Here is an 18,905-nt window from a genome sequence, read left to right on the forward strand (position 1 = left end):
GTGCCGGAGAGTTCGGTACCGTTATTCGTCCGGCCATCACTCGTGCAATCTCATATTTTCGATGAAAAAGCAGGAAAGAAAAATACGAGTATGTAAATAGCAAAGAGCGTATCCATCAGAGAAATCAGTCTGCTGCATTATTCCGAATAAATCTTCAATTACATTTCTTTCATTGTCGCTGTTAGGATCGTTTTTATTGTTCGAGGCTTTTCAACGAGGTTAATTTCAACTCGTACAAATATTGTAATTAAATTTACCGAGAATATCTGCTAGCATTGATAATTACCACGTATAATCACGGATTGGAGTTGAGTGATTTATCACAGAGATATCAATGTTGAATTTATTTCACGTTTGATTTGGCGTGTTTGATTTTCGGCTGTTGGATTTTTCTGGGCTGCACGTGTTATTCGAACGCCCTGCTATTCTGGCACACTCGATTTCATGATAAAAAATTGATAATTATTTACTAAGGTAATTCATTTTGTCATTTCATTATACCCTTGACGCAAGTTTCTTTTAATTGGAATATGACGTCTGTTCATTGTTTGCTATATTCTCGCCGATCGCATAACTGCCTCATGTAACAACGAATTACTCGGTTAGTGTATTAAAACAGGTAATTCCTGAAGTTGACTGAAGACATGTTAATGAGTTGCTCAAACGCGTCGGGGAATAATTGGAAAGAATACTTCCAAGCAACTGGTTAAAGACCAATTAACAGTCGATAACAGAGAATATTATGTACACATAGCGCGTATTATAGGTTTATAAAAAACGAAGAACGCTAATTGTTCACCTGTTCAAGGCTCGAAAATTTCCTGTCTAGACTCTGTGGCGGTAAACTTTCCATGCACAAACAAAGAACTTTATCTGGTATCTGGCTGAATCTCTTGTTCCACTAAAAGCAATTTAAAGATACAAAAGTACATGAATACACTCACAAGTATTAGAATATTTACAGAAAAGCAATTAATCCGAGAAGATATTTAGAAGCTGTAGAAACTTTCAGGATTCTTATTTCGTTTGAAGGATCTCGTAAATTATAAACGATTAATATCTTACCTTGTATATATGTACGTTGTATAGCCGATGAATTTTTATATTATAATATTTCGCGTTCTTTGATCCCACATAACACGTTTAGAATTTTCCGAACTTTTTCTCTACTTTATTTAAAATCTTTTCGACGAGGTCTCAGCTTTAAATCAAAGAATTGAGCACGCCAATGTCTAACTCTCGATTGATTATTTTTCTATAATGGTAGCAAATAACTTCTACAAATCTTCGTTGCGTGTTCTGTATCAATCTTACTTAGGTTTTATCTCATTGATTGCGAACCCATTAGAGTCGATCTGTAACTGGTATGGCTGATCATTTCGTCATATTGGTAATATGTTCAGAAATCCACAAATATGTGATTAAAAAATAAAGAAGTATTCTATGTTATACGTATTATATTATTTCATTCTATGTTAAGCGTATTGCATTATTTAAACACTATTAAATTATACGTACATCTATAGATTATTAGATATTGATACACACAACACTTTACGATCGATATTTATTAAATTACCATGAAAGTAAAAGTTATTGAAGTCTGATAGACTTCGCCCTTACGAGTTAATAATCGGTACAGAGATTGCCAAAAGTAAACCACCGACTAATAAAAGGAATACCTAATGTAGGGAAAATGGGGAGAAGAGAAGAGAGGAAGGAATCACGGACAACGTGGAAAGTGGAGCAATAGTGGAGAGTTTCCGGGACGAGCGCGGAGTGGTTCGCGCGATAATCGATCGCCGGTCTAATCGATTCGATACACCCACGCCCGTTCCAATCAGTGGTCGCACGACTTACACAAGACCGCAGCGATTGGTCGATGCACGCCGGTGCACTTCGTTTTCGTTTCGGCATCATCCATCGCGTTTTCCGGCAAGCCATAATTTTTGGCCACGATCACACTGATATCCGCGCGAATTTATAGCCTATACATATTTTGCATCGGTCGCGTGCACCATATGCTCCATGTTTCCCTTTCCGCTATTCGATTTTTTGGAAATTTCCGAAGCCTGTTCTTTATTAGCATAATGTGCACTTTCACGTTCTTTAACGATTAAACGTTTGCAATAAAACTTGAACTGTTGGATCACACATTCTATGTGTTATGATTTATCGTTGTGTCCATCCGATTCAAAGGGGTACGAAAATCGCATTTTTATTTATGGAATCACAAAGTAAATGACAATTTGGAAACACTTCGTTACACAATTATAATTGTAAGTCAAAGGATAATTTATATAATTACACAACTGTAGAGTAAACGCTATACTTCTAAGCTGTTTTAGCTGTATGATGGTTTTGGTAACTATTGGGTTGGCAACTAAGTGGTTGCGGATTTTGTTGTTACCACCTAATGGCAAAATCCGCAATCACTTAGTTGCCAACCCAATAGTTCTTCGTTATTCGTTGGAACTTTTCGCGAATCTCGAATTACATTTTAAATGGTTTACATATCGGTAATATTACACCGTTAACGTATCACACCTCTAAACTATTGTATTCTCTTATTTGTACGTGATAATTTCCAACTCGAAAGTCGAGCAAAGAAAAGAATTGGCGTTCACAGGGATAACGGAACGAACAGTAGATATACGATAATAGGTCGATACAACTCGGTAATAGCGGTATTAATGAGCGATAGCAGGAAAAAGGTAACGGTACCGATAACACACGGTGACAGATGCAGCTGGTGTAATTTGAGGCTGGAATGACACACGATTATTAATTACACACGTGTCATAGGATCGTGAATTTTCATGTCGATTCGACACTTTAACGGGACTCGTATTTGACTGGATTGGATTGGGAATATTGCAAGTAACTTGGAAACCGGATAAGACAACTGACACGATGATCGACAAGATGACTTCTATTGGAAGGATGAATTGTGCGTTTATGAAGAATTGTGGTCATAATGTACGTTATACATTTTTAAGAATTTATATTATTTACTAAGAAGTATATAAAATAGCTGGATCACTATAGATTTTAGAATCTCTACTCTCAGTGTAAAATTTAATTTCATATGTCTTTGTAGAAATATTTAATGAGCTTCATTCATTCATCTATAATGAATAATGTGCTATATTTTTAATACACGTACGTACTTGTTTGCCTTGTACACGTTTCATCTACAAACATTATATTACAGCGGGTGGAAGATACGTTAATTGAACACCTTTACTAAATGGAGAAAGAAAGCTTTCGTTGATACTCATTACGATTGTTGATACTCATTTTTATTTGTGAATCAGTGTATCTATTATCGTTTATCTATCATCGTTATTATCGAAGAATAAATTAGACTTAATTTAGCAGCTTATAATAAAGCAACTTATAGAAAAAGTAGATAACGATGATAATCGAGAAGGCGGATTAATTTAAAAGATAAATATCTTGCGAGAGAAATAATATTTTGAAGAAAAATCGTATTTCTGTCATATTTTATTTTCTACAACATTTTTAGATTCAAACAAAAGTGCAACAATTACATTAAAGAATTAACTAGAACTACGTTCAACGAATACCATTCCCAAAACTTACAGCTACCTATAGTCACCTAACTCTCAACAAATTAATAAAACAAAAGATAAAAAACGTTAATCTGATGTTAATAATACAACAGTCTACTCTAAATTGTATTAATCTTCAATATTTTTCAAATAACCATAAGATCCATTAAGATCAGTATCAAATCTACGATCAAACTCGCTTTAATCGTCAACAAACAATTAAGCAGCTAAATTACTCGTCTCTTATATCAGAAACACTGACAATCGATCGTTCAAACGAATCTAATACACAAAGAGTTGCTTTCAACCGCATCATCGATCTTCACGCAGCGTCGCCGTTATTGAAGCCATACTTCTTCGCTGCGCCTCATGCTAATGAGGTTAGTATATCATAACGTCTAGAGAACGAGTGCAGGTCGCAGATAAGTCCTTTATTTATACAAGGAATTAGTATGGCCTCCGTGTGCGCGCGAGTGTACACGACCGCAACACGCGGGTAATGCGCTATTATTCAATGGAGTTGCACGTATATGTGTGCTTGCTGGCAATAAATTGCATCCAGGTAATGCGTATACCCTGCCGTCGGAAGTAAATCTTCGAAGAGGTTACGCCCCCTTTCCAGCCGCATCGAGAACGTTTTCTCGAAACTCGACCGGTTCTACCGAGAAATCGAGAGTCACTCCAAACGTTTCGCTCTGTTTTATAGGTTTTTTAAGGGCCGCGTCTGCCAACATTCGCTGTTCGATAATTTAAGGTTTGCGGTAGGCGAGGAATCGTGAGTTTTGTAAAAATTGGTTTTGGATGGATTTGCCTTACCTAAGTCTCGAGTCGCGAGCGATTTTCATATTTTTCTGTACGAGCTCGCGAACAAAATACATATCTTGTATAGGTTTATCATTAGGAGATTTTCAATGCAGCAAGGAAAAAGAATGAAAATAAAGGAAGAAGAGGGAAATATTCCTTTTTGTATTAACTTGCAACATACAAATGGCGTGGCCTGATGAAATTAGCAGAGTATGTCTAATAGAAGGCGATTTCAACATCGTTCGTGACTGGATGGTTAATTTGCAAAATTAAATCATTTATCTCAGCGTGCAATATTTCAAATACAATCGTTGGCATTCGTCGTATTACGATCATAACCTTAAGCATATATAGAGAGTTGCCGAGGAAATATAACGCACGAAATAAATTGGCTTCATTCGATCAATTCTTCGGTATAATCGTAACAGACTTTCATCTGAAAGAGCTAACTCGATTGCTCTATGCAATAATTCCTATGTAATATTGTTTCATTAAAAATTGATTGACTCGCGAGTCGTCACGTTATTATTGGATTTTTGGATTTCATGTTTTATTAAATGAAAAACGAGCTTCCTTAATTACCTCATTAGTGGAATTATAATTAAACGATTTCAACTAGTTCGCTTCGAAGGAGCACCGTTTTGTCGAAAACCATTTATTTTTAGTAATTACACACTTGTCGCCACTGCGCGAGACAGAACACGGTGACAGAACAGCGTTCATTAGAAATACAGTAAGATCGATAATGGAACCTGCGAACCTTGACCCAGCCATAGTTACGTCAATGACAATGTTTCAATAGCACAATGGAATCCGGAAGACGTGGCTGAGAAATTCATTCGATTTCCAGGCAACGATGATTTTCATCTTTCATTTCGTCTCGATGAGGAAATCGATGGTAGTCGACGATAAGGCAGTGTGGTTTGTAGGCAGAAAGCGTCCTTTTCGAGCATTCGAGTGAAAGTCGGTCAAGGGATTGGTGAAAATTGGAACGAGGCGTTGACTTCAAAAAAACAAAAAGCGAAGTTGAAGAATATATAGCGACTTGCGAATATATTTCAAGAGTTTCATGAATATACGCTGCTCAAAAAACTTACAATTAGAGTATCGTTTCTCGTATTTTTTATTTTTATGCATATTTTTTATTTTTATGATTCTTTTCTTTTTTCAATCTTCATACAAATCTTTTTGGCTTCTTCCATTTTTTTTCTTTGCTGGTATTTCACAGCTTTTTTTACGAACAAGTAGCTGTTTCAATGCTCTCGCTTATGTGAGTGATAATTATCTTTATTCACGCAGAGCGCCTTGTTTTCTTCCAGTTTTTTCTACACTATTTCACACCTGTTTCCTACGTAAATTTCGAAAAATTATTAAGATTCAGCACACAGGTTTTATCACTGTAAGAATTATTATACTACGTAAAGAATAAGAATGAAATGAAAAAAAGTTCCACGCATTGCCGTAATCTTCGTTAAGTCTGGCCCCTTGTTTTGTTCCTAGTTTTTGCCATAGCACTTCGTACATCTGTTATCTATTGTATAAACAATTGGTTAAAAAGTTGACGTGTTTTTGCTGTGTTTAGTCTTCCTTGAGTACGCTCGAATGAAAGTGTGCCCATGCGAGTTTCATTTCAAACGAGCGAACTTGATACGCGTTGTCCGGCCGCAACCGGTATAATCCACTTTGAGTGTATTCTTTGCTCTGCAAGCTTCTTATTGCGTAAACCACAAACATTTTTCTGCAAATGGAGATTGTTAATGATTCCATTATTACTCATGGTTACAAATATTAACTATTTTCATTTATTTTTGTCTATCTCGAATTGATTATTACTTAGCTCAAATTTTAATCGAAGGTATTAGAGTTTTCCAAAGAGAATAATTTCCAGATAAACTGCTATCAATATTTTATGCATGATGAATACCTAATTGGAATATGATACGTCTTTAAGCGATACGGTCATGCATCATTAATGTTCTAATGAAAGTACAATTGATATTCCCATCTGTCACATTCTGTATGCTAATGAGCTTATACGGTGTCTTCGTATATCATTAATTCACGTTGATATTGCTTTGTGTCTCATTTCTACCTTTCAAATTACAATTTCCAGAGGGGTCAAAAGCAATACGTATGAAAAATTTAAATATCGTAGTTGCACGACAGTATCGATCGATCCAAGCGGAAACCTAGCATCTTCGTTATATACGAAATATACAAATATCGTTGTTACAATATTCCACACGTATTAATATAACGCACATATTGTTATTCAAACTTCGTGCAACGCAAAAAACTATACAACTTCACGGACCAAATAGAATTAATCGAAGCCCTACGAGGATTAGAAAGAGATTCTAGCAAAAATGCTGTTACTTGCAAAAATATCCAACGTTAGAACTGCTAATAACTGAAGTATAAAACTTGCGTTCAGCAAATGAAAATAAAAGTTGCATAAAGAAAACGTGCGGTATAAGAAGAAAAAGAACCTTCCGTCTATATATTTTACAAAAAGAGTTACTCAAGTATCCAAAAATGTGGCAAATTTATAAAAATTTCCATGGAAAATTACTAATTGACCAATTTTAGTCATTGGTCATTGTACTACTCTGGCGCTTCTAATATCAACCTTTTCTGAATCTTTCCATATTTTTGTTTCAAGGCTCATATTTAAACAAACAGAAGGAATTTTTATTTTGATATTTCGCAAATAATCTCAACCATACCAAAAATTGGAAAACAATACGTAATTTTATGCTGCATAAAATTTAAAAGACTTTGGAGGAATAAATGAAGAAGAACGGGTCGAGAAAGATCCAAAGAACCAGTATAGTAGAGTTTAGAAGAGAATAATAATAATAGAAAAGAATGATAATTGTTCTGTAGAAGAGAATAATAATTGCTCGAGAAAATAAAATGAATGAAATTATTTTACGTCGGATACAAGCACGCAGAAGAGAAGAAAAGGCTCCGAAAAGGTAAATAATCTACGTGTTTAACGGAGAAATCGAGGGAAAATAGGGACAGAAGGGGAAACCTAGAGAGTATCCTAATCTACCGCACGCGGAATTAATGTTAGGTCTATTCTAATAGTAATCCTCCACGTCTTCCTCCGCATCGCATATGTTGCCTTGATGCGCACGCGGAACTTTCCTCGTGCAAATAAGGAGCTGGAGCGTAAGTTGCCACCCATTACGCGATACACACTGGCGCATGAAACTATATTGTTACGACCTTTCCTGATGAACCTTTTTGTTCTGGAAAGGAAGTTGGTATTTGGGGCGGTAGAACCACGATAAAATTGATTAGGACGCGGAGAAAATATGACTGATTAATTGTGACAGTTCTATCCCTATATCTTATAGTCTTCTGATTAGGTGTGGGTTTTAAACGAATTGAGAAAATAAAATGGTAAATATAGATTTTAGAAATAAATATTGTCAATAAATACAAGAAATGCATTCCTGTTACATGAAAACTGTGGACTTTTGATATTTACCATGTTTGGAATTAGTTAAATTTACTTATTTCTCTATACACCATACTCTTAACATTATAATATTGTAATAATATTATTCGTGCAATAAAATTGATCACCTATTCTATTGGCTAATATTACTAGACCGTAAATAATTGTGCAGGAAGACTCAGAAAGCAAAAATTATTAGCAAACAATTCCATGAAAGAAACATGAAAACAATGAGAGTATTGCATAACTAGCAATAATCTTTGTTATCTTATCTATTGGATAAGAAAACAAAAGCTGTGTCGCTTATATTTCACAGACTTAATATAGTTTCTAGATTAAGGATAATTTCATATATCTTTATATTATTCCTCAATAAAACCTGCAACCCCTTTATTTCCAATTCATTATAATTGCTATCCACGCAATTAACGCCCACATCAATCGTTTCCGTTACGCGCTTCCTCGATTCACACAGATCCCGCTCATCGTCCTTCGTCTGACCAGACACTTACTCATTCTACTAACAAACTATCTAAAGCCAACCCACGCAGTTCTATTCTCAATTTCAATCTTCAAACAACTTCATCGTACTTTTTCCATTTATGTACAATTCCTGCAAAAAGAACTTACAAGCACATTTTAATTGCCAACTTCATCCATTTATCGTAAATAAAATAAACTATTCCCTCTTCTTCGCTAAAATAAATTACTCTCTCTTTCTCCGCCAAAGAACAGTAAAAGATTTTCATTCTTCTGCCACTTAAAATAAATGCATCTCCGATAAAAAAAAAAAAAAAGAAAAGAAAAGAAAGAAAACTACAGTTCGAAGAATAGGTAATTGTATTTTAGCTGTAACGAATGTGCTAACGAGAATTCCCTTTCATGGGAATTAAAAGCGTGCCAGGAACTCTGGATGAGAATTAACCAAATTGCAGCGTTGGTGATGGGAGACTTCAACAAACTCTGCGACGAAATTAAGACGTTGAGGGAACCCGTTGAATTACTCCACGTAGACGTCCTAGACGTAGGTCGTCGAATATTTCGCTTTTATATGTACGTGTGTTTACATGTGTAAGGCTTTGTGTGAAGAAATGATGTTTCGGATGGCGCCACCGGCAGCGCGGCACCTACGGGCGGGTCCACACTAGGTCACGGGTCGATTTTCACCACGTAACGTTCCAATTCGCGCTTGATATTGATCTGAGCTTTTCCGCCCACGTTACAAACCGCCTTCCGGGCTGGCGTGGCTCCGCGTGCTCGCGCGAGAGGGTTGAAAGCGTTCTCGCCGGCCGCGCGGCCCCAAAGGCTTCCGGAGAATTCGAGAGTGGTCAGAAATCGAGATCCGCCAGCTTTTAGGGCGTCGCGGCTCTCTTTGATGCATCCTTAGCCGCGTGTAATGGAGCGAAACTCGGGATACGAGAGAAATTCAGAGTATCTTCATTTCTTTCTGCCGTTTCTTTTTCTTCTCAGCTTTTTTCATTCTTCCTTTCTTTTTTCCATTGTTCAGGGGAGAAGTTTCGAGAGCTTTTGTTTCGAGAGAGGTTAGTGTTGAACAATAAAATTATTTTTTTATCGATTACAGATAATTTGACGAATGATACGGAAGACATAGAATAAAGTGAAAAATATACACTTCCGTCGATAAGTCATTTGCCTAGTTTGTGCAAAATTTGTTAGAATTAAACATTTGTATAAAAAATTCTTTTCACGTTGCTTCGTCCATTATTTTGAGATTTGTGCCGGTGATTATGAAAGTGGCCTAAGTCACAGATTTTTCGTCTCGAGATATTTAAAAGTATTGCGTTTGATGTATGAACTGAATTCTGTTGAACGATGCAACAACCAATTCGCTCCATCAGTTGAATTTTTACAAAAGAGCTTTGCAAAGATGATGTCAGATTATTACAATGCAAATAGACGCGAAGCAAAATGAGCGATAAATTCATTTTCTTTTTCATTATTGATTTAGGCCACTTTCATAATCACCTGCACATTTGACGTAAGTGCTGACTTTATTTCACAATACAGGTTATTTGATGGTATAAAAACTTGCATATTTTAATTCGACCAAGTATTCGGTAAATAATCCAAAAGATCATGCGTTCACTCTAACAATCATTTTGCTCAATACAAGCAGGCGTACGATTTATGAACAGGACTGTACGTGATATGATTAGCGAAGGTAATTTAATTATTTGATTTCGATCTTATATTTACTTTATCGTTTTATCTTCCATTATGTTATATTTACTTTATCTTTTTATCTTCTATTATGTTATATTTACTTTATCTCTTCTTGATTCTCTTTGCGAATTTTAATTCTTTTTTCCATTATTTTCCTTTATCGTTGGGAGAAGAATTTTGGAAGTTTCTGTCGTAAAAATAGCCTCAGTATTTAAATTTCAATAATATGTTGTTTGATGACATAAAATATAATTTTATGAATGTTATGAAGAAAACATCGATAAAAATGGATCTCATTTTCACGATCTCTGTTGTATGAAATAGAATGACACAGTGTTGTTATGTCGCGAAGATTCTCGAATGACTTGTGACACTGGTTTCTGGAAAAAGACTTCGAGCGTGTAGTTCTATTTTAAAGTACCCGTAACCTTAGATTATAGAAGACTTGCTTGATTTTATGGGATCGCGTATTACGTCTATACGAAACAAAAGAAAGTGGAAATGCCATGAAATATCATCCACGAACAACTTGTATGATACATCTGTATGTCCCATATTTTTATTTTTTACTCTTCTTCGCTTTTGGTGTATTTATATATTCCATACATATAAATACGAAAAAAAGATTGAGATTTTTTAATTATCTTATCATAATATAACCCAATTTATCTCGAAATTTAATTCCAATACCGAAATATAGTTTGTATTGAAATTCACATATGTGAAAACGTTAATTTTCGAGAAATACGAAGAAATAAAGAAGTTAAGATGATAAAGTACATAAACTACATAAACTACATTAACGCTACAAGTCCACAACATTCAAGGAACAAATGCCATAAGTATCGGAACGAATATAAATGTGTTTTTTCTTCCCATTCAAAATCTCCATTCCTTGCATTTGCATGACTTACCGCTTCCATTGTGCGATGCTTAAGACGTTAAAACCGCTCATTAAGGCCCATTTTTCTATCCACCAGCCTAATTCAAACCTTAACAAAAAATGATCGACGTTATCGTGGGAATCACGCGTTCTGGATGCAAAACAGGGAAGTTCAAGTTGGAAATTTCAGTGGGGGTCCGCGCTAGATAAATCCTCGAGATACGGGGCCCACACTCCCATCGGGTGGTCGATCAATCGGCCGTGCGAAGTAGAAGTTCGCCATGGTGGTTGAAGTTACCCTCTTGCGGAGTCAGTCACGCCCCGAGTTCGACGACCTCGCGTGGCCGCGCGGTGCCAAATCACCAAGGATGGGAAGCAGCACGAAATACTTCTCTGTGTTCCGTCACATCGGTCGACACGCCGTCGTTAATTCGAGTCGATCGATCGTCCAGGGTCGCCTGTTAAAATAGCACCCCTCCCCCTTTTCCACGACGTCACTGACGTGTCCTTGAGAGAATTCAACCCCCTTGCCCCGATAGGCTAAATACGAGCATCCTTTGTAGCTTGTGTGGAAAAAGGATCGTACCTTGGTATGGGGTTCGCTGATGGTTTGCGAGGGTTTATTAAGCGTGTATTGGTGTGTTGGTGTGGGGTGTTTGAGGATTGAGCGATTGACTTTGTTTAGATTTGAAATTTGGGAAATGGTGGACGTAGGGGATGGATCGAGAGTTCTGTACTAGTTGGTCTGGAGTGGCTGTTAATAGAACTTTTGTAATTTGACATTTAAATGGAAAATGTGGTTAGCAAGTTTAGGAAGAAAAGCAAATGTTTGTTTCGTAATCTGATTAAAAGTGGTAGAGGTTTGATCAAGAATATATTAAAGTATACAATGTATCAAAACCAATTTAACTAACTGAAACTCGTATTATTGTCAATATAGAATTATTATAACTCGAGAGGAAAGATAAACGAAATAAAAGAAATCGATTAAATTAAGGTGCGAACTGACAATTTCATGATGATCCTTGTCAATCAGAAAGGGTTGTGGATAATACAATTTTTATAGTTTGGTAAGAAGCATACACAAGATAAACATTGAATTAAGATGAACTAAAAGTTTCATTAGATTGTTGTCAATTAACAAAGTTTGTGTGGTTTCAAAAGACAGATGAACAGAACAGATAAGAAGTTAAGTGAGCTGAGAGACGAACAAAATAAAAGATAAATTAAGACATAATAATTGAGAGCGTCCCTTTTTTCAAATTTCCTGATATTCTAATATTTGTTTGCGTCAACGTCCGAGACACAAATTGGTTTCACTCGATGTACAAACACAGTCTCATCTCCATTGTCGAGATTAAAGACTTTTATACCCCAGTAGCTCGATGCTTGATACAATTATTCATGGAGAGGGAAACTTTAACTCTTCCCTGTGCACGCCTTTTAATAGAGATTGACGTATCGTAAATCCACAGTAACGCGGAGCTTTAAACAGATTCCACGAGTTAGGGGTCATTTAATCGAGTCAAGGGTGTGTACAGCATCCCTTCGTTACACATCATGCAAGTTTGCGTACATTGTATGCAAAATACAGCCGTAACTTTGAAAAACCTTCTGCGTAGCAATTTTCAAGAATATTATTCGAAAGAAACTTTATGATTGACTCGTAACTTTACATTTAAATTTACGCCTTGGATAAGACTGTTATTAAAAATGACAAAGATTAAACTGTCAGACTGAATCTTGATTAAAATTGAACAATCGGACTCGTATTAATTAAATGATTAGATAATTTTATTTAATGTATATATGTGTGTGTATGTGTGTGCGTGTGTGTGTGTATAATAATTGGATTATGATAGAATTTATAAAAGCGATTAAAGATAGATTACAAAAATTAAAATTCTTATCAGAAGATTAAAATTCGTTTCCAATGCTTCTGCTCGTATATCTCCAACTTCCTATTCGTACGTCACGTGTCTGGCTTCAAATATTACAGGAAAAAAATTTGAAGTAGACACAGACGATCGATGTAAGCTTGGACAGTAAAAAAAAAGACTCTCTAAATGCGTAGTTGCTACGATGAGAATATAAACGTATGTGGAACGCCTATAACTGTTAAATCGTTATCTCTATTATAGCAGTATCTTTCGTAAAGCGGATAACACGGCACCCCTTAACAGGTTAGCAACCCTCTTTTTTTCGGTGGATTTTTTGTGAAGCGTGCATGCAAAAATCGAGCCACGTTATCCGACCGTTTTCTTGTTTTCCTTGTTCCGTCTCGTGGAAAAAAGTCGGTCGTCGAGAGGGAATGTTTTCCGGCGACCGATCAATACCACAACCTCTCGGTTTCTTCTCACCCTCCGAGATTCCCGCCGCTCCCTTTCGCACCCCTTTTCGAAGAATCGCGACGAAATCACGTCGACTTCTCTCCCTCGTTGTCGTTCGACCGGATCCCTTCGAAACTTTCGAATCGCTTCACGCTATTATTCGAAATTAGGCATTCTCGAGGACAACGAGGTATTTCGAACGAGCCGATTGTCTTGGAACTTTCGAGATCCTAGCGAGAGTCCATAAGGAATGCCAAAGCGTCTTAAGTGGTGGCTGTTCGAACGATTCAATGGACTAGGAAAATTACGCTATCGCTGCAGCTTTCGCGATTTTATGGAATAGTAGTTGGGAATTTCCCTTCCTTTAGGGAAATACCGCGGCATTCCAAGTTTGGCTATGGTATGGGTAGTTCGTGTGATTGAGTGTCGAAGATCGTAAAGAAAGAAATTTCGGCGATTTTGGTTCGCGGTTAGTTTGGAGTAAACAGTTTTATTCTCGTGAACGATGACGCATAGGTGGACTAATGGAGTTTCGAAGAAGCCTCCGTTGCGTGACCTGTATTTTTGTCGCTGCTCCTTGAATATTTCCATGCGTTTCTTTCTTACATAAATTTCTATTTTTCGCCAATATTTTCCATAAACTATACAAACAATCGTCGATAACCTATTATTATGATTAAAAACAATCTTTCGAACAACAAAAGAATCTAATTGAAACCAACCTTTCTCGAGAGATATAAAGTTCAGAGATTTCAACTAAATCGCTAATAATCCATTATACTGCAGCATACAGTTGATAAGTCCGTAGACGATCAACGAAAGAAACAAATTCTTCGAACAACGAAGGTACTTGATCCAAAGCAAGTTTCTCTGAGAATGACAAAACTCCACCTAAAATATCAAGTGATTCGCCGACGATTGATTATAGTAGTTAATAGAAGCAGAAACAGCCAATTAAAAAATCGAATTCTTCAAACTAAGAAAGACCAGGAAGACACTTTCCACCGGAAAAGGATTAACATATCAAAAGAGAAATCGTAGGAATGATGGATTCATCTACGAAGCAGCTTGAATTGCGAAACGAGGATTGTCAAGCTGGTTCGATGATGCAAAAGCAGCCAGGTTCACGAGAATCCCTCGTTATCGTGCCGATCAGCTCTTTCCTCGAAACGAGTACGAGAGCCACGATGGAATTTCACTTGGAAGTCGTGGCTGGACTCGTTGCCCATTGTTCGATCGTTTTGTTGTCGTCCAGCGACGATTGTGTCGAGTCTGAGTGACAATGGAAACAATGGAGAACGCTCGGTGTCATCGTGCCGCGAGCCGACTTTCCCTGTCTTTTCTTATTCAAATCCCGACCTCTGGAACGTCATGGTGCGTCGAATGATTTCGTCGAACGGTTACGACCGCCTTCCATGGCATAAACGATCGTTTCGGCGAAGACTTTGCACCGATTTTCCAATAAACCTCGAAAACGCGCGTTTACCGTAATGACGTCGCGATCGATGTTTAATAAAGCTCCGCTTCCTACAGGGTACGCGTTGGAAAATGAAATTTCTGATACGTGTTTGGGTTTATTGAACGTAAAATTTATAAACTACTTACGACGTTCCCAGCAGTGATGGAAAGCGTAAGATGTTAGAAGGAATAGAATTCATTTCTAGTTAACCCACTGAGTGAAATAATTTGTGAAAGTTGCCTAAACGCGATATTATTGAGAAATGTATATAAAGTAGTTCGCGTATTGTTTTGTCAAGATGAAACAATGTAAAAGAATAATAGGTACATTATAAAAGGTCTCTTTATATAAGTCAGAAACACAATGACTTAACGTGAACGCTTATTGTGAAACTGCTTACTGTGAAATACAATGGTGTGTTAATTAATTTCACTTATTTTCCAGTAAATAATAATATTTCCACATTTACACAATAAGTATTTTCAAATAAACGAACGAAGTTATACAGCCGGCTGTTTATTAAACATTTCAACGGAAACGGAAAAAGAAATACAAATTTTGGGAATTTTCAAAAATCATTCAGATAGATTTTAAGCAATTTTAATACAAAAACACATATACATATTTCAATTTTAATACATATTCTTACATCTATATCCTATAATTCTATTTTCTAAAATTTCCATTACACGTTTCTCAAAAGTAGACAATTGCTTCCAGAGTAGTTTTGGTGAAAATCCAGAATGATAAAGTTCTGAGGATTCTTCCAAATTCAGTTTCGCCCCAAAGCACCCTAGTATTCTAAGCTTGTCAACTCTCCAAACATACTTTTCAACAGCCGATCCTCCACCATGATTCGTTCCACGATTTACATCCACATGCATGTTACATTCCACGTAATACGATCCCAGCAATTACTTCCAATATTTCGGTGCGCGGCATCGAGTCTCATACAACTCCATAATTGGTGACAGCCGACGAGTTCGCACGTCTTCCGAGAACTTTTATTACCGCGCCGGCTATTTCTGATGCTCGGCCGCGTGCGATCGCATCCCGACGTCGATGCACGCATTCGTTGCACTCGATTTTTTCGCGCTTACACCCCCTCCATCGCTTTTTCAGCTGGTTTAAAAATTGAACCAGGTCGGTCTGGCTGAATCATTTGTCTAGCGAGGTTTCGCGACAACGAATGGAAGTGGCTCGCCTTCCAACGTTCTTCCTGATGAATATTCTTGGTAGCATGGTGAATGTATGTACGGTTGTTCAGCGGAGATGCGTTGCAGAGGTATTAAGCTGGGTTTGATATATTTTTGGAAGTGGTTTGAATGTTCGAGGAAGAGGTAATGCAGTTTTCACATTTATATAGGTTAGGCTTTTACGTTTAAGAGGCTTTTTCATTTGTTGAACGATACGAGGGTTAATCAAGTTGAGATGGTTTTTCGAAAGAGCTTGAACGTTCGAAGATTGGGCGATTAATTACAATGCTTAATTACAGGAGACAGGCTTCTAGGGAGCATTCTGAAATTATTCATTTCTTTCGTATTCAGTTTATGTCTACAACTTTGCAATAATAAGTAGATGGATTAATCGAATGAAACACGGTTGTTTGAAAGCAATTTCTTTAAAGAGAATCGAAGAATCGTAGGAGTTAGCTCACAATAATGAAGACAATTCTCTAAAACAATCTAAACGAAAGCAATTTCTTTCTTTCTTGTATTTTATTTGCATCTAGAATTTTATAATATGTAACAGTTAAGAAAAATTTCAAGCACAATAAACGTGAATTAATTACAATGGTATTATTAAAATTAATTCATCTTTAAAAGAATGATCAACTGTAAATTTCAATATAAATAGTTTACTTAATAGGTCGTATTTATAGATGTAGCAACATTTGTGGAAGTAATATGAGGGAAATATACGCTGATTGGTGGAAAGCGACCTATATATTGGGGTCAATTGTTCCGTGGCCAAGCGACATAGGTATAAACATTCATGACCGACATACACGAAACTCACGCATAGTCGTTCGAACTTTGACCCGTGAACTTGAGTAATAACGCGTAACGCCCGGCTTCGTTAGTTCACGGTCAGCATCACTATGTACATCCGTCGTTTTTCTTTCAGTTAATTCAATCAAATGTCACATAACGTTCAGAAGCAATGGACTATACGATGATCGGGTACAGTTAATTATTGTTAAATTATTATTCCCTGTGTAATTAATTTCTTTTTAATTTCTACGATTTCATACATTTATAATATTCTTATTTCCTATTTACATAATACTTAATATTGTTAAATATATTACTCAAAAAGATTTAAAGTTCAAACTGTCGGTAATTCTTATACCTTTTTTCGTATGTCCTGTAACAGTAACATTAAAACAAAATTGATGTTTATTAAATTAATAAGATAAATTAAGGATAAAGCGAAACGAGAGAATAGAATTCTAAGATTATATTTACCATTGACTTTTGTTTGCTAAGTTCAACTATGGTCGACATAGTTTAATGCAGTTTCTACTTTCCAAATGAATCATGGTAGAATACTATTTGCTTGTCGTTCATGCTTGTTATCACACGAATTGTGAAAGTGAAGAAACCATTGTAAAAGGTTATTGTCGTTTTACATGACAGCGTACGTTAATTAGTAGTGTATTTGCCGATCCATCGTTACAAATCGGTTAGCGGTTCTTTTAATGTAAAACAAGAGTCGTCGATCGCCTGTAACCGTGTCGAGATTTCGCGCTTCTACGATCGCTATTGTCATTTTTCTATCTATTGTGGCATCCAGTGAAAGTATTCTTCGAACGTAGCGATATTAAATCGCCGATACGATCGAAACGTTTCTTTTCATAGAGTTTCAATCGGTTTCAATTATGGTCACAACATTCAATTTGCGTTTAGATACTTTTACTGAAATAAGTAATAGCCTATGAACATTAATTCTTTTACAATGTAGTACGAGAGACGCTTCAGCGAAATGGTTTTAGAAATTATATGTTTTTAATGCTTTTGTATGCAACGTAATTATTAAAATGTATTGACTCGAAGAAGCAGAAAACGTGTCAGAAAAGATGTGACGATAAAAAATAATTATTCAGTAAGTTATTCTGTAAGCTCATTCTGAATTCTTTTCCTTTTACTATCCATTAAACCGGTCAACGGTATTTCGTTTTAAAATTTTTAATGTTGAACATTCTTAAGAATTTTTGGTTGATTTGTCAATCTTAATTCTTGGGCGATGTAATAACATGAGGCATACAAAATACATACTTTCAACATTTTATAGGCGATAAATATTAATAATGGTATTACGTATGATGAAATTTAAGACGTGAGATTTATAATCCTACATTGAACAACTTCACTAAGTCTCTCTTGTACTGAACTGAGAGAGGAGTAATCTTATTAAGTAATATCTCCAACACTTGTGTGATTTTCCTCGTGAGAAAGACTTAAGAAACTCACAGTACGTTATAAGATGGAACAATAAAATTTATTTTAAATATGCTAATAAAATCGCCTGATCGTTGAACAGCACGATCGAACAAGAATTTCAATGTTAATTTTCTTCGACACTTTTATAAAGCTTCTCTCACCTGGTTCTAAAAAATGTCCAATTTATCTGAACTATCCATCGACTGTCTGTGATCATTATTTTTTTTTTTTTTTTTTATACAGAAGTGTTTCTTATTTTTACTCATTTCGGTAAATCAACTTGGATCGTATATATTTTTAAAAAATCGCCATCATTTGCATTTTCGCGAAAGTTGCGTGAAAACGGCTTAACCTGTTCTTGCCCGGCGAACAAAACGATCGACCTAACAAATTCCGTTTCTTCTGTTTGCAGATCGTACAACGATTCGAGGCGGTGACCGAGCACGGCAAAACCACGCAAGGTAACACTGCTTTCACTTTATTTGTCGTACCGTTTAAGCAATCGCAAAACACTGAAAAATCGCTGAATTATCCAACGATGCACGGGAACATTTCGCTAACGTAACGAAGCGGAAAAGAATCGTGGAACCTGACATAGAAGAGAAACATTCGGGTCAATTCTATGAGAAGAGAAAAAGCTGAAACTATTTTCGATTTCGGCCCGTGTTACATCATAATCGCGTAGAGTAATATCGTATAACGTTGACTCACTTCCGGCCGCTTTAGTTTAATATTCCGGCTGTGACGCACGCCCTTCC

The 18,905-nt window shown here is 36.3% G+C and overlaps 1 protein-coding gene across 1 annotated transcript in view; it reads left to right on the forward strand.

Moving 5' to 3' along the window:
- The window catches only part of LOC117209163 (protein Tob1-like), a 116,441-nt gene that overhangs the window by 9,445 nt on the left and 88,091 nt on the right, over positions 1-18,905 (forward strand). Inside the window, exon 2 of the mRNA XM_033450853.1 lies at positions 18,560-18,608. The gene's annotated coding sequence lies outside the window, so the exon portion shown is untranslated. The remainder of the gene's footprint in view (positions 1-18,559; positions 18,609-18,905) is intronic.

Source organism: Bombus bifarius, unplaced genomic scaffold, assembly GCF_011952205.1.
Source record: "Bombus bifarius isolate JDL3187 unplaced genomic scaffold, Bbif_JDL3187 scf7180000008166, whole genome shotgun sequence".
Taxonomy (NCBI): domain Eukaryota; kingdom Metazoa; phylum Arthropoda; class Insecta; order Hymenoptera; family Apidae; genus Bombus; species Bombus bifarius.